This window comes from Cynoglossus semilaevis, chromosome 5, assembly GCF_000523025.1.
Source record: "Cynoglossus semilaevis isolate Cse_v1.0 chromosome 5, Cse_v1.0, whole genome shotgun sequence".
Lineage (NCBI taxonomy): Eukaryota > Metazoa > Chordata > Actinopteri > Pleuronectiformes > Cynoglossidae > Cynoglossus > Cynoglossus semilaevis.
The window spans coordinates 17246381-17260441 of record NC_024311.1 but is presented as its reverse complement, the minus strand read 5'-3'; the positions used below and the strand labels follow the sequence as shown (position 1 = coordinate 17260441).

The window sequence follows — 14061 nt, the reverse complement described above, 5'->3', positions numbered from 1 at the left end:
TCCTTTTTTTCTATCACCGTGTGCTTCACAGCAGGCGAAGCAGCTGCAGTTCTAGAACCTGTAAATGTTGCCAAGTCTTTACTGACAAGCTTACTGTAGGCAAAATAAATTAGTGTAATTAACTTGGTCAGTAACACCGTGCCACCTGGGCCTGTGTGGTTCCACTAGAGTTAATGTTTTAAGAGCCCTGCCGTGGAGCAGGAACTTGGCAGCAAACACGTCTGTGTCCTTGGTCAAGAGTGTTCCAGGCGCCCTGCAGTTTTCAGATTTAAAGAGCACCTGGCCCAGGTCCGACCCCTGGACCAGGGTTCCTGCCCCCCCCCGGCCCCCCAGATAGAAAAGTATCTTGCATCTCCCTTTTTTTTTTCACAAAGCCTAAGAACCGAACTCTTTTACCAATATCTAGCACACAGTAAGTGGCATTGAGGGTAACGTTACTGGGAGAAAGGCCGACAGGGCTTTTAATTATATAATCATTTTACTTCTGACTTTTCCCTTCAACACCCACGTTTCCCCAATAGATGTCGTAGAAAATGATAAAAACATTTTAGCATTTTAGCCTTTATGCATGACGTTTACATGTCATTTATCTTAGTTCACCATCTGCAGTCGTGGTCCGTGAGTCAAAAAGTTTGCCCACGCCTGTTCTAGAGGCTTCTTGAGTTCTGTAATCTGTGTGATTCAAAAATCTGCCTGTGTAAATTTGACGAAACACCAGTGCCTTTTGCTTTTAAGAGTACATCATTTTTGATAAGAGATATTTTTGAAGCAGCATCCTTCAGTTGTCATTTTGATATTTTTGAAACAGCATCCTTCAGTTAGAAGTTCCAGCCAACAGGCAGCAGAGCCACAGACGAGGCTACGACAGGTTCAGCAACTGCTGACCGTGTCTGTAGGAAAACCCACGTCACCGCCCTACTCACTCCCCTCGTGTGGAGGAGAACCGGAGATATGGGAAGAACACGAGTCCCTGGCACTTTCTGTGCCATCCACGCAGGTGCACCATTGACAGCCAAGGTCACTGAGCGTTGACAGAGGGCTTCTTCTTCATGGAGATAAGACTCCCACAAATATATGAACCTACGAGTCCCTCCTCAAAGGGAGGAAATAGAATCCTGCCTGTGAATTATTCAGTGGGTCTCCCTCACCCTAAATAACAGCCAGCGAGCATTGTTTGACATCCTGAATGAATAATTAAGGAGTGACCTTTTGTTCCCGTTAGAGGTGATAGGTTGATCGCGCCATACTTTGCGGGTGAGGCTGTTAGACAAGGAGAAGGTCCAAACTGCTCAAGGGAGTTATGGGTAGAAAGGACATGTCGGTGTGAAATTTACAGAATATCTTTTGATAGCTTCGGCATTGTTTCCACGCTGTTATAAAAATTTGTACCTTGCTGTGGGTACTTTTTTTTCTGTGCTAGTCTAGGGCTAGCGGTTGATTCTGTGGATCAGAAATGATCTGTTAACACAAAGTCAGTCCCAGCTCAGCTGCTTTGGTCTGGTTCAGTTTTTGGTTCCAGTGAAATATGGTCCATTTCCTGGTCTTGTATTTTAATGAGGTAATACATTACTCCATCCAAACGTAATAACCCTCCATCTAAAAGGAAACCCCACTAGAGAATGACTGCAATTCAATGAACTTATGGTATTTATGTTAGATGTCATCTCCCCTCCCGTTGTCTGTAGTGTCAGATGTTCTTCTTTTGTGGAGAAATCATCAAACCCCGTCCACCGACTCGTCAGACTGGTTGATGCTGACCACCTCGCCAGATCACGGTCCATCTGGTCGACCAAGTTCCCGGACATCGCCCAAACTCTTCTTGCCGCTGTTGCTTGCTTGGTTCCATATTTCTCGTCTTCAAGTAAATTTCTAGCAATTAGCATCATTGCTTCTTTGACATCCTCCCCGTCTGAGGTCTTCTTTTTCTTAATCAAGAATTGCGTCGCTCTAAATGAGGCTTCAGTTGCTTTTTGGGTGTTGCGCAATGCTGCCCTTAACTCACCGGCTTTTCCTGCTCGTAGTGTTCTGCCCTCTGGGTAGTTTACATGGTAGCTCCTGTGACACATTGTGAAATGTCTCTTTGCCGTCGCCACAGTCGCTCCAAACGCCCGGCAAACTCAGACTCAGGCTATTCACAATAAACTACATCAAATTTAAACAACAAACAAATATATTGATAATATAAATAATAATAATTTCAGAAAACATTTTATATTATTTTTGTAAAAATGGGTTCAGATTCATCTCGGTTCCATCACAGACCAGATGCAGCAGAACGAGAATGAATCGGAGACATGAAGGTGTGTTTGTGGTTGGCTTCAGACTAACAGGGCGTCATTCAGTCCTGATCATTTTTAGTTAATAGAGTTAATTGATGCTGTGCACGCAACAAAGGTATGTGTCTGAAGCTACTGTTGGGTTCCATGAAAAGGCCTGTGAACAACAACAACACGTTGTAGCATTTTTCTCCCGCTCCTCACCCATCCAAACTCCCATGGATACTCCTCACCCCCTTCATACCTACACACACGCCTGTTTCTTAGTTCAATTTTCTGCCTTCCTCCCACTAGACCTGCTTCTTCCTCTTTTTCATTTTCTTCATTCCGTAGACTTTATACATCCCTGTCACTCATTTGGAACACACACACACACACACACACACAAACAAACAAACACACAACTGAATGAACAGGCAGGGATTTTCATCCTCTTTTTTGTTTCTTCTGCGTCCCACGCTTTTTTATGCAAGTGGGAGGGAGACACTATGCTTGTAAACATACAGAGGCTCTTGGTTCATTTGTCAACCCCCCCCGTTCAGTAAGTTAAGTATGTTCTAAGTTATGTAAGTGACATAGTGTACGTGTAAGGTACGCTACGGAATCAAGTGTCTACATACGGGCCAACTCTCTTCCCTCCCTTCCTCCCTCCTCCTCTTCCTAAGTAAGAACTTATAATTAAAACCATATTCTATTTTAGATCACATGTATCCTAATAAACTATCATTATGTTCTGTATCTGTGCCTTTACAGCAGTTAGTAGCAATTACAAAGTTCTAACCTTAAAAGCACACATCATAGCATGTCTCACTACTGACCTAGACCTTGGCTTTCAGACATACTGCTATCGTTCTATCATACAACACACCTTTAACACATCAACATCCACTCCCCTACCCTTTCTTCATCTCAGTTAAAACCATATTTTATTGTATTTCACAGGAATCCTTATATACTATCATTTTTTTGTGTCTGTAAATGTCGCTATAGTAATTAAAAACGTGTTTTTTCCATTGTTATTAGCGCTAACAAGGGAGTTTTTTTTTAGAGATCTGGAACGGATTAATTGTTTTTCTGTTATTTCTTATGGGAAAACAGGATTTGAGATACGAGCACCTCGAGTTACAAGCTCGGTCCTGGAACGGATAATGCTCGTGGCTCAAGGTTCCACTGTGTGTATATATATATATATATGTATTACAGCACACGCCTCTATTCCATATTCTTTGTGACTTATTCTGCCATTCTCTCAATGACCTAACCGAGTTCGAGACACACACTGAATATTCTGGCAGTCCAGCTTCCCTTCGTCCTCCTACTGGGACGGCTCTCTTCCTCTGGCCTCTCCAGGCCATCTGGAGTGCAATGTCCTGGCTCCACTGGTCCTGAGCCAACCGCAAAGCCCGCATGGATGAACGCAGTATCTTCAAGTACAATTTGTATGCGTCAAAGCCTCGCTGTGAGTCTAGTGACCCAGCTGAGTGAAGTCATTGAGTCCCACATTAAAAAGGCTCATTCTGCTGCTTTGAAGGCACCTGCGCTCTCCGTCCCTTCCCATAGTGCGCTAATTGATTAAAGCTATAGCTCGGCCTCACGACTGACTGCAGCTCTGTTGATGACCCTGTGCTGGATCGCCTTCTTCATAAAATAAGCAAAAAGGCTAGAGCTGTCAAGATGAACGCTTAAACTTCTGATAATCAAGTTGTGAAATTAATCCGAAAAAAAAAACACTTGGGCAAAGTTTTTGTTTCACTTCCGCATCTCAGTGCCCAGCTGGATCTTCAACTTCAGGTCTGATGCCTGGCTCGGGTCAGACCAGCCTCAGACAGTAGGTCCGCAGGCCTTTAAAGGTTTATATTTTTATCAGTTACCTGATGAAGTTACCTGATAAATAGTAAGAGTAATTTCTGGTCTAAAGGCTGTGATCTACTCACAGGTTCTACACTGAAGCACAACTGGTATCAATACAATACTAAGGTTAACATTCACAATAAACTACATTAAATTTTTAGTAAAACGGCAACTCCTTTAAAATGGTAAATGTGTAACAAGTCTCTGAGAGTCACTATATATTTATATATATATATATATATATATAAATGTATTGATCAGTTTTAAAAATGATCGTTTGACCTTATTTCAACCCAACCAAATACATTCTAGACATTGAGGCACACCCTGTGACAATTAACCTGTAGAGCACACTGCTTTGGCACGTTGTGCTGAACAAAATAATTGCACTTTTCATAAGTCGTTATTATGAAAATACATTGAAGCTAAAACTAGGCGTGTGCTTTTTATTTTACCACCAAGCACAGAGTTCGTGATTATCAATGTATCAACTTTTAAAGTAAAGTAAAAAAAAAAGATAAAAGAGTTTTTTATAGCCAACCATTACCTTTCTGTTAGTTTCTGGTCTAAAGGTTAACAGCCATGACCTCCGCACTGATTCTAAAGTTAACCCCGAAAATTTATTTTCTTTATTTGTTAATAATCACATTAAAATATTAAGTAAAGTAAGTGTAAATTACTTAAATGTCAAGGTAAATTGATGTGGCTACAATCCGAAAACACTCAATACATCACGTGTATAAAACATTATAAATCTTTCTTGGTAGTGCATCCGAAAGCCAGAAGTCGCAACATATTTCTCACTAACCACCTGTATAATACGATTTAAAAAAAAAAAAAAAAGGCAGTACAGTGCATTATAATTTTATTTTTCATTTTCTCCAGTGTATATATATATATATATATTTATTATTAAGAGTAGTTTTATTCTTCATTTTCATATATATATGAAAATGAAGAATAAAACTTCATTTTCATATATATATAAATATATATAAATATATATATATGTGTGTGTGTGTGAAAATGAAGAATAAAATTACGATTAAAATGCAACGGAAACCCCCCCACAAATAACCAGCACTTTTATATATTTGCCCCATGTTCTGGACTCACCCAAAGGGAGGCTCCAAAAGCTGGTCGAGAAGTCACAGCGACTTCTCCGTCTTCAGCACTGAGGTTTCTGAGGTTTCTGTATCAGCACCAGCGCCTCGCAGGGATGTGATGCAAGTTTACCTTTGGAGTCCGTGAACGCCTCCAGTGTGTGCACGCTGCCAACACCTTTAGTCTGATGACATGGAGACGGAGCACGGCCAACCAACCAACCAACGCAGTCCCTGGTGCCTAACTCACATCTTGGAGCATCCCGCTGTAGTCCCCGTGGACGGACGTCTGTCTGTCTGTCTGTCTGTCTGTCTGTCTTCGGATGGGTGGACTCAGCTCCTCTGTGCGAGACCGTCTCTGTCGGCGCACCCCTGGCTCTTCACCGCGATGCTGATGCCGATAAAGATCGGGGTGTGTGTTTCATCCCGCTACTCGGCGCGTAGTGATGGAGCCACGAGCAGACGGAGCAGAAGAAGTGTTTGTTTCGCCCTGACTTCATTAAAGACTCCTCTGCCGTGGACGAGCTCCGTGTCCTGCCGTCGGTCTCTTTTCCACTGCGTGCTGCGAGTGCACACACTGTCAGATGCGCACTGAGCTACAGTAGAGGCAGCAGCGACTTTAAACTGGATACAGATGCTGCCACAGATACGGCAGCCAATAGTGCCCGCCGTCATTAATAATAAAACTCCTGTATTTATTATTAGACGCACTTCATTGATCGTGATCCACTTGGTCCCTCGCAGATTTTAAATGCATCTCCATGAAGAAGAAGCCTTCTCTTGGAGGAGAGATGTGAAACGGCTTCTTCTAGAACATTCACGTCCAGTTACCAAACAGAACTCTTTCACGTTGATCATGATCATAGATGACTGAGGATCTCCATGGCAGTTCCACAGTCTGATCCTCCCTCTGAGCAGGAGGATTACAGCTGTTGTGTACACATCTGAATTGCTTCATGAATGTGCAGTACTGAGGTCCGATTGCATCAGTTGCTAAAGTGTAGCAACAACTGCAGTTTTAAGTTGACCTTTTCTCTCAGAACTGAGACAAAAAACTGTTACCATGGAATTTTAAACTAAATCAATAGACGTGTAATCAGTACATTTTCCCACTGTGGGATTTATAAGGAGAATATGGTCAATGGAAAAGAAGAAGATACTGAACTACTGTTGTGCCATCTAAGGGCATGAACCCCTCACTTTGAGAACCACATACAGATGTCTACCTGTCACAAGTTTCAGTGTATCTTATTACACTTTGAGATTGAATTTCAACAATGTATTTGGGTGTGTGTGTGTGTGTGTGAGACACACAGAGAGAGGTCATGCAGCATTTTAAACGTGCTGTATAGATAATATAATCACCTTAAGATAATTAAAAAAAATCCATTTTCACATCAGAGCCTTTTGGAAAGCTCTACCATCAGGCTGACTGATCGAACCAGTATTTTCACAAACATCAGAGCCTTTTGAAAAGGCCTACCATCAGGCTGACAGGCTGACTGGTCGAACCAGTCTGATCAGAGATGAAACCAGTTTGTTATGATGTTATGATGATAAGGATTCGGCTCAGCTGACACCTTCACGGGCTGCACCTGACTTGAGTACACCTCCCTCTGCTGGAGTGAGGCAGCAAATCCCTCTCTCTCTCTCTCTGTCTCTCTGTGTCTCTCTCTCTCTCTGTCTGTGTCTCTGGCTCCGAGGACTAAGGATACAAATCCAAGAACACTGATTCAGACCCACAGGAAGGTTTTGCAATCCACTGCAGAACAAGTAGAATCACTTTTTTTTTTTTTTGAAACATTTCCAATTCACAGAGCTGGGACACACACAACACATGTGGGCCCTGTCTGTAGTATCTTTACACCTACAGTACGTGCTCTGTCATACGTAGTCAATCCTTAGTATTGAAAACTTTTACATTGCAAAGTATTTAGACTAACACAAAATTGTAAATCTATGCTTTTATTTTATATATTTATTTGTGTTTGTACCAAGTATTTTACTGCGTACAGTCACTTTTTGTCACCCGTGAAGGTTATTCTATTTATAAACACCTGCACTGTGTTCTGTTCCTGAACCACTGACTTCCTGTCACCTGGTTTTTCCTGTTTAATATTTAGTTTCCCTTCATTTTTTTGAATTCTCAGTGTTTATTAAAACCAACAAAAATGAATCATCATCAGATGATGGTTTACTAGTTAAGGATTTTTTTTTAAAGGTACAATATGTCACATTTTAGCACAGTGTGTGTGTGTGTGTGTGACCTGCTAACATAAATTAAGTCACTTGCGAAGCTGTGACCGACATCGCAGGTGCAGCGTCGGTATCTGCTGGGACTGTTTTGTTGTATCAGCAGGAGAAAAGTGCTGAACATATTCAGCGCTGCTTATTTTGCAGGAGTTGTGTTGAATAATCTGTGCGTTACGTGTGTAATGACGAAAAGTAGAAAAGTAGGTCTGACTTGATTTGTTTTCGACGTCATTTTTTTTTTTACGCTGTCGTTTGACAAATATCCGTTTCACAGTGTCCTAAAAAAACGACCGAGAGAACATGGAGGATAATATTAAGGTTAACGGTGGATTTGAAGTTGAAGAAAACAGAGTCCACAGGTTTCATGTGCGTTAATGAACACGCCGGGTGCTTGACAGCTAGAGCTTGATGGATTTTGAAGGTTGAGAGTCCTGACACATATCCCTGACCAAAAGACAAACAACCCCCTCGTGGCACACTCATCAGTTCTCTGCCTCTCACTGCTCGTTGCTCATCCAACACTGGCATCTGGTGTTACTCATAATCAATAGTGCTGGCTTCCAAAGTCGGCCTAGAGCGGTTGCCAATTACGTAGCACCAACAAACCATTGTTGCTGTCATTCCAGGAGTATGTTTTTCTGTGAAGCTGAAACTAAAAGCTGTGCATTGCCATTCACAACATGGTTGGTAGCAAAGCAAAGTTTTGAATACTACTCTCAGATGCGTTCTTGTGTGCTTTGCATTTAAAATCAGCCCTAAATGGCCATGTGCTCCTGCTGTGTGGTCCGCTCGAGCTGCGTTGTTACAAACACGCTTGAGTTTCCACCATCGTCTGCGTTAGCTCTTATACAACGCTGCAGGCCACGGGCCAGAGAACGCGTGGCCAAATGAGTGATTCATTACGTTCTTATGCAAACTGTACTCCTAGGTCCAATAATGCCTTAAACAATCCTCCTCAAACTTATTACTGTCTTATCAATGGCTGAACACCGCGGCGCTCCAAATTGCTCTTTGTGGCCCAGCTGCCCTCTCATGGATTATGATAAATGAGCCGAGCACACCGGTCAAAATAAATTCAGGATTCTCCGTCTGAATAAGTATCACGCTGACGCTGGGCGTACAAACTCGGAGTACAAACCCCAAATCGATCACAGGCCAAAGATTTGAAGGTTCACCGTGGTGAAACCCACAGAGTTTGGTTCATATAGAATATTATGTAAACAGTGAACAGTGGCACCGACCGGGCCAGAGCACGGCATAAGGCGTTGGATCATTTCATGTAACCGTCTCTGCAACAGCAGAGCGCCCTTCACACTCGGTCTCGGTGCTCGTCTGATAAAGATAAATGCTTTGGAGCTGCACCTCATTGGAGGTTTGAATTGAGAGACGGCTACAGTGAAGGCAGCCTCCGATCAATGGTAACACCAGGTGTGAACAGGGCCGTGTTCACACCCATATCACAGGGAATGATATGGACGTGTTGATTCCTGCTTTAAAATTGTAACTCTTTCATTTATACTGGCTGCGTTACAAGAAAATCGACTGTAATTTCTGTTGGTTCAACTAAACGGCGACAGACATCAAATGTGCCAAGTTATCTTTAAAAGTTTAGATTTATTCTTGTACATTTTATTGTAATTATTTCGCCAAGCATTACACATCCAACCAACGCAGACCCAGACCGCCAGCCATATTTTGAACCTCATTTTGATCTGTGATCCTACACCTGCCCTGTGAACATCTGTTGTTTTAATCAGTTTGTGTTTGAGGTTTATTTCACAATAGTTTATTTTTACAACGCAAACACTAAATCAAAAGAGGGAACACGTGTACAGTCCTGGTTGTTTTGTCACTTTATATCATATAGTAACAATGATCCATGAGAAGATCCTGGATTGTCTTGTTCAAGGTGTTCGGATCGACAGACGACATTCCCCGGTCGAGTAGTCGTGGGGGGAAAGATAGTGGATTTTGTTTGGGAGTTTGGCGTTGGAGAGCTTGGGACCATGAGCTGATATATTTCTGTTAGTGTTTTTAATATTTTGTTGGATGGTTGGTGGTTGTGTGTTATTTCCTGCCTCTTCAGGACGGTAGTTCAACTGCTTCATTCATTCTTTTCTTTATGAAGTCACAAAGTACAGAACAGGAAACAGAAGAGAAAAAACAAAAAACAAAACAAATAACAGTAGAGAACAAACAGGGAGATAAAACCTGCAGAGACAGATACTGCAGCTTCAGCTATTCAACAAAAGGTGTCGTGATTTGTTTTTGTTTTTTTTATATCTGCATTTGTTTTTTCAAATGTGGTATTCAAACTATGCACTGTAACTGTTCACTCTGCACCGGGTGCTTTATGAGAGTTTAAAATACGGTGAATTTCACTTGGAATACACCAGAGTTCTTCCTGGGAACAATTAATTTTTTTGTGTATATAACTATAAGAAATGGAATTATCTGTAAATAATATCTTGAATTGTTCGTGTAGTTGTTTGGGAAACGTGCACACAAAGTCCGTGGAACTTTCTTCAGATGATTAACAGGACACAGTATGAAGTGCTGCATTTTGGGTAAGGAGAAAAATAGTTTTGGATTTGATGCCTCTTCATTTATTCATCAGTGCGGTTCCAGCTGCAGTGGTCGCTCGAAAACACAAACTCAGGGATGGGTTCATCACAGGTTATACTTGCTTCCACAGATATGAAGTTTAAAACAGACTCAAATCAAATGATCTCCTCTTTTCTATACCTCCCTCCCTTCCTAGTCTCCCCTCCCTCACTTCTTGCTTCCTTTTAAAGTCCACTTATTTTTCCTCTGCCCTCTGTTGTCAGAGAGGGAAACAAATGTCCTCAGCAGTTCTAAGCCCTGGTCTCTATCTCAGAGCACCTGCTTCCTGCAGACTGGCTGATGTGTTCGTGGATGGCTGTTTTTAGGTCAGGAGGATGCATGTCTGTGTCAGGGGGGACCACAGGACCTTTCTATTAAAGAGACGTTGGAAGTGATGAGTTGTGGCTTTACTCTTCTCACAGTCGTATATTTAGCCGCAGCGACTGAGAGGTCCTGTCTGGGACATGGCAACCGATTTACAACAGCACAAAAAGATACGGGAAAAAATGAACATTAGCGATCAGTTTGTTGCATATTTTTTTGAGACGTTTCTGTCCGAAACATATGGGTTTATATACATATATATATGTAATGGATGTGCTGCATGCAGAATACAAGGTAAACAAACAAATAGAAATTTGACATGTGTTTCATGGCGATCAGTAAAGAGTAACTGTCCCTTTAAACCATTGTCAACGCCTAACCAATGCTTTGCTGCAGTGGTTCTCAATCTGCAGTATGTGTGTCAGTGGGGTACTTGGGGTTCCTTGAGTGGTGAGCAGGGATTCTGGTTCTGTCTTTTTACCTGCATTGGTGGCAGTAAATAAAGTGAAGCGCGCAAAAACGCTGCCGTCGTGTCTCTGAGGTCGAACTTTAAAAACAGAGGTCGAAGTCATTAAACAGCTGTCGTACCGTGTACGCTGTCTTTCAGTCGAAGAATTGACTTTAGATTCACAACAATCACCGTCGAGCCGTGGATTAAACCGAGACGTCGCTCATTAAGTTCAAATGGAACTGGAACTGTTTATAAAGCTGTAACAAATCTATACGAACGGAATACATTTAACTCCAACGCTGGACTAACGGGGCAGTTCACACCAAAAGTGATAGGTGCAAATTGAGCGGCACCTCCACATACAACTAATCAATGTATGTCAATATCAATAATCAATATGCTCATAATAAAATGGCTGAATACTTGTTTTCTTCTTTGGATGGTTCTCAAGCGTGTATTCTGGGCCTTTACTCTCATATCTGTCTTGATCAGAAGACCATCAAGAATTCACTGCTTTGTCTTTGGCTACATTTCAGCTTCAAAAGGGGAGACAAGTTAAGTCAAAGGGATATTTGGGAAACAGAGAAGTGCCACATAGAGCGGGAGGAAATGAAGACAAGTGAAGAAGGAGCCTGGTTTTCAAACAGTTTTGGTTTTTTTTGAAGGTTGAAAACATATTTTCCAGACGTTCCAAATCCAAGACCATAAAAAAAACAATATAACAACCAATGCTTTAGCTGACCAGCAGTAACTACAGAAAAAAAACAACATAACAACCAAAGAGCTGGGTTTTGATGCTTTAGCTGACCAGCAGTAACTACACAGTCAAGAACCGTCTTCTCCAGCTGTGGATCTCACAGTACTGTACTGACCTTTTACAGGCAGCAAAAACACATAATTGTAATGTAAACATATCTGCAGAATCCAGTCACGGTGACAGGGAAACAGCCCACGCTGACAAACGGGAGAGAAATGTCCGCTCACCTATAGCGCTCTGTTTGGACACACCGTGGTCAATATATGGATTCTCCTCTGTGCTTGTGCACTGGCGCAGTAACAGTTTTCAGTTAAACTGTCCGGTAGAGCCGCCGCTGTAGCTCAACTTAACTGTCCGTGACGGCTGAGCAGCAGTTTGAGCCAAAACCTACCACCGTCCTCGTAACTGCCGTGGAGGAGCACAGGCACAGTTAGACATCTTTACATCTTTTGTTCGTTCGAGCCTTGATTCAATTTTCTCGTCTACAATAAATAAACATCCGCGTTACATCATGATACCATTAATATCATCGTTACCATCGCCTGGAAACGTCTCAAATGAACAGAACCGTAATGATGGGCTGGGCAGCAGTCTGTTAGCGGAGACCCTCCTCTGTTTATTTTTATAGTAGAAATGAATAATTTAGGAGGAGGAGACTGGAGAGGTTTGATTCCTGCAGAGTCTGGTTAACTGCTTTCATCTATATTAAGGCTGGACTGCGTCGGGGTGCGGGGAAATCTGAACTGTCCTGATCTGCCCTGTAAAAATACCCTGCCCCGTGTTGGTCTCAGGACAGGACGTCATTACTGAGAACAGAGGATGTGTGAAGGCTTGGACCAAAATAAACTCGTCAATGGGGATTAGTAATTTGGAAATTAATCTGATTTTACTTTGTCTCCGATAACGTCACCTTTCACTTATCAGTGAATAAACAGCAGATAAACATGTTATTGAAATACACAGTGGAGAATGAGTTGTCGTTTCATCAACGCACCTCAGGTTTAAAATACCATCTCAACGTATATAAAGAGGATTTCCCATGGCACACTAATGGGCCGCAGCACAGTGGTTGGGAATCAATGGACTACTGTATGTTTAAAATCAATAAATAAATACATTTTCACAGGAGTTATAGATTAAAGCAACTGACTTAGAAGTGTTCCAGAACTATTTGTTCTAGATACTTTTTGACCTGTGTGTGTATATGTTCATAGATGTGTACTGGAGCAGCTGTGGTCAGTCACAGAATTTTATACTACTACTACTACTACTACTACTACTACTACTATTAGCCACTTGTCATTTATTTTTGCATCATCTCAGCTTCCATCTTCTGTTGCAGTCGTAGAGTTGCATTTTTGCCGAGTTAATACGCCCCAGTACGCTGATGTGTTCATCAGTTTCAGGTCAAAGAAAAACTGTCACTTGTTACCATGGACTTAATCTTATTTCAAACTTGTGCCCAGCTCCACCCTGAACCTGAACCTGAACCTGAACCTTATAGAAAACAGAATGTGTGCAGCTAGAAGAGTAAGACAAACATAGTTTCCTTCTAATTAAGATCTCGGACTCACTTCATGGATTTGTCAAAAGGATGAGGAGACTTCAGGTCGACTCCATCCTCCATCTGTCCACGACATTTCATTTTTCAGTGAACAAGGGAGAAACGGAGCTAATCTGACATTAAACTGAAAGCATCGGCAGTTAATGTGCACTTTACCAGCAAATGGGCAGTTAAAAGATTTCACAAAAAATTCCAACACCTGTCTTCGTGACTTTGGGCTGTAACCTCAATTAATAAGAAAAAAAAAATACAAACGCTAACACAGAACAGACCCCAACAAAAAAGACGTCATCTCATCGTCATGTCTTTTATAGTAAGAGTTTTAAACAACACTGAAGTTGGGAATCTGTAGCTAGTGTAAGTGCAGGTGTACCAAGCCTGTGTGTGGCAAACAGTGGGGCAGTTAGGAAGGGGTGGGCCTAAGGGCAGTACAGTACACCCGGCCACACACCAGACAAGTGCGTTTTATACATGTTTCAGAGGCAACTGGGTGTCCGCTCGCTTTTTTTGGCTTTTTAGTGTGAGAGTAAGTTCTTGTGGAAATACAAAACATAAATAGGTTTGAAATAAATCTTAAAATTAGATATTAGATATTTACTGACCTTTTTTATGTCTGCCGTGCAGTAACAAAAGAGATATTATTATTATTATTGTTATAGCTTTATTGACCTTTTTTTAAGTCTGCCGTGCAGTAACAAAAGACCAGCAGATCCGTGGTCCTGGTATGTGAGAGCTGTGGGGCAGCAGAAGCACTCGTCTGGGCTGCGTGCTCTGACTAAAAGCATTATTTAGCCCTTTTCTAAAGTGCTCCGTGGCTCAAATTGCACCAACGACCCAGCCTAAATGAAACCATTCTATCTTTTCACCCTCTGCCCATT

At 41.9% G+C, this 14061-nt stretch overlaps 1 protein-coding gene and 1 long non-coding RNA gene across 2 annotated transcripts in view; one reads left to right on the top strand and one right to left on the bottom strand.

The window, feature by feature from the left end:
* The window catches only part of chst8 (carbohydrate (N-acetylgalactosamine 4-0) sulfotransferase 8), a 108925-nt gene extending 102320 nt beyond the window's left edge, over positions 1-6605 (bottom strand). The window contains exon 1 of the mRNA XM_008310874.3: positions 5244-6605. The gene's annotated coding sequence lies outside the window, so the exon portion shown is untranslated. The remainder of the gene's footprint in view (positions 1-5243) is intronic.
* The window catches only part of LOC107988586 (uncharacterized), an 83730-nt gene that overhangs the window by 27178 nt on the left and 42491 nt on the right, over positions 1-14061 (top strand). The window lies entirely within an intron of this gene.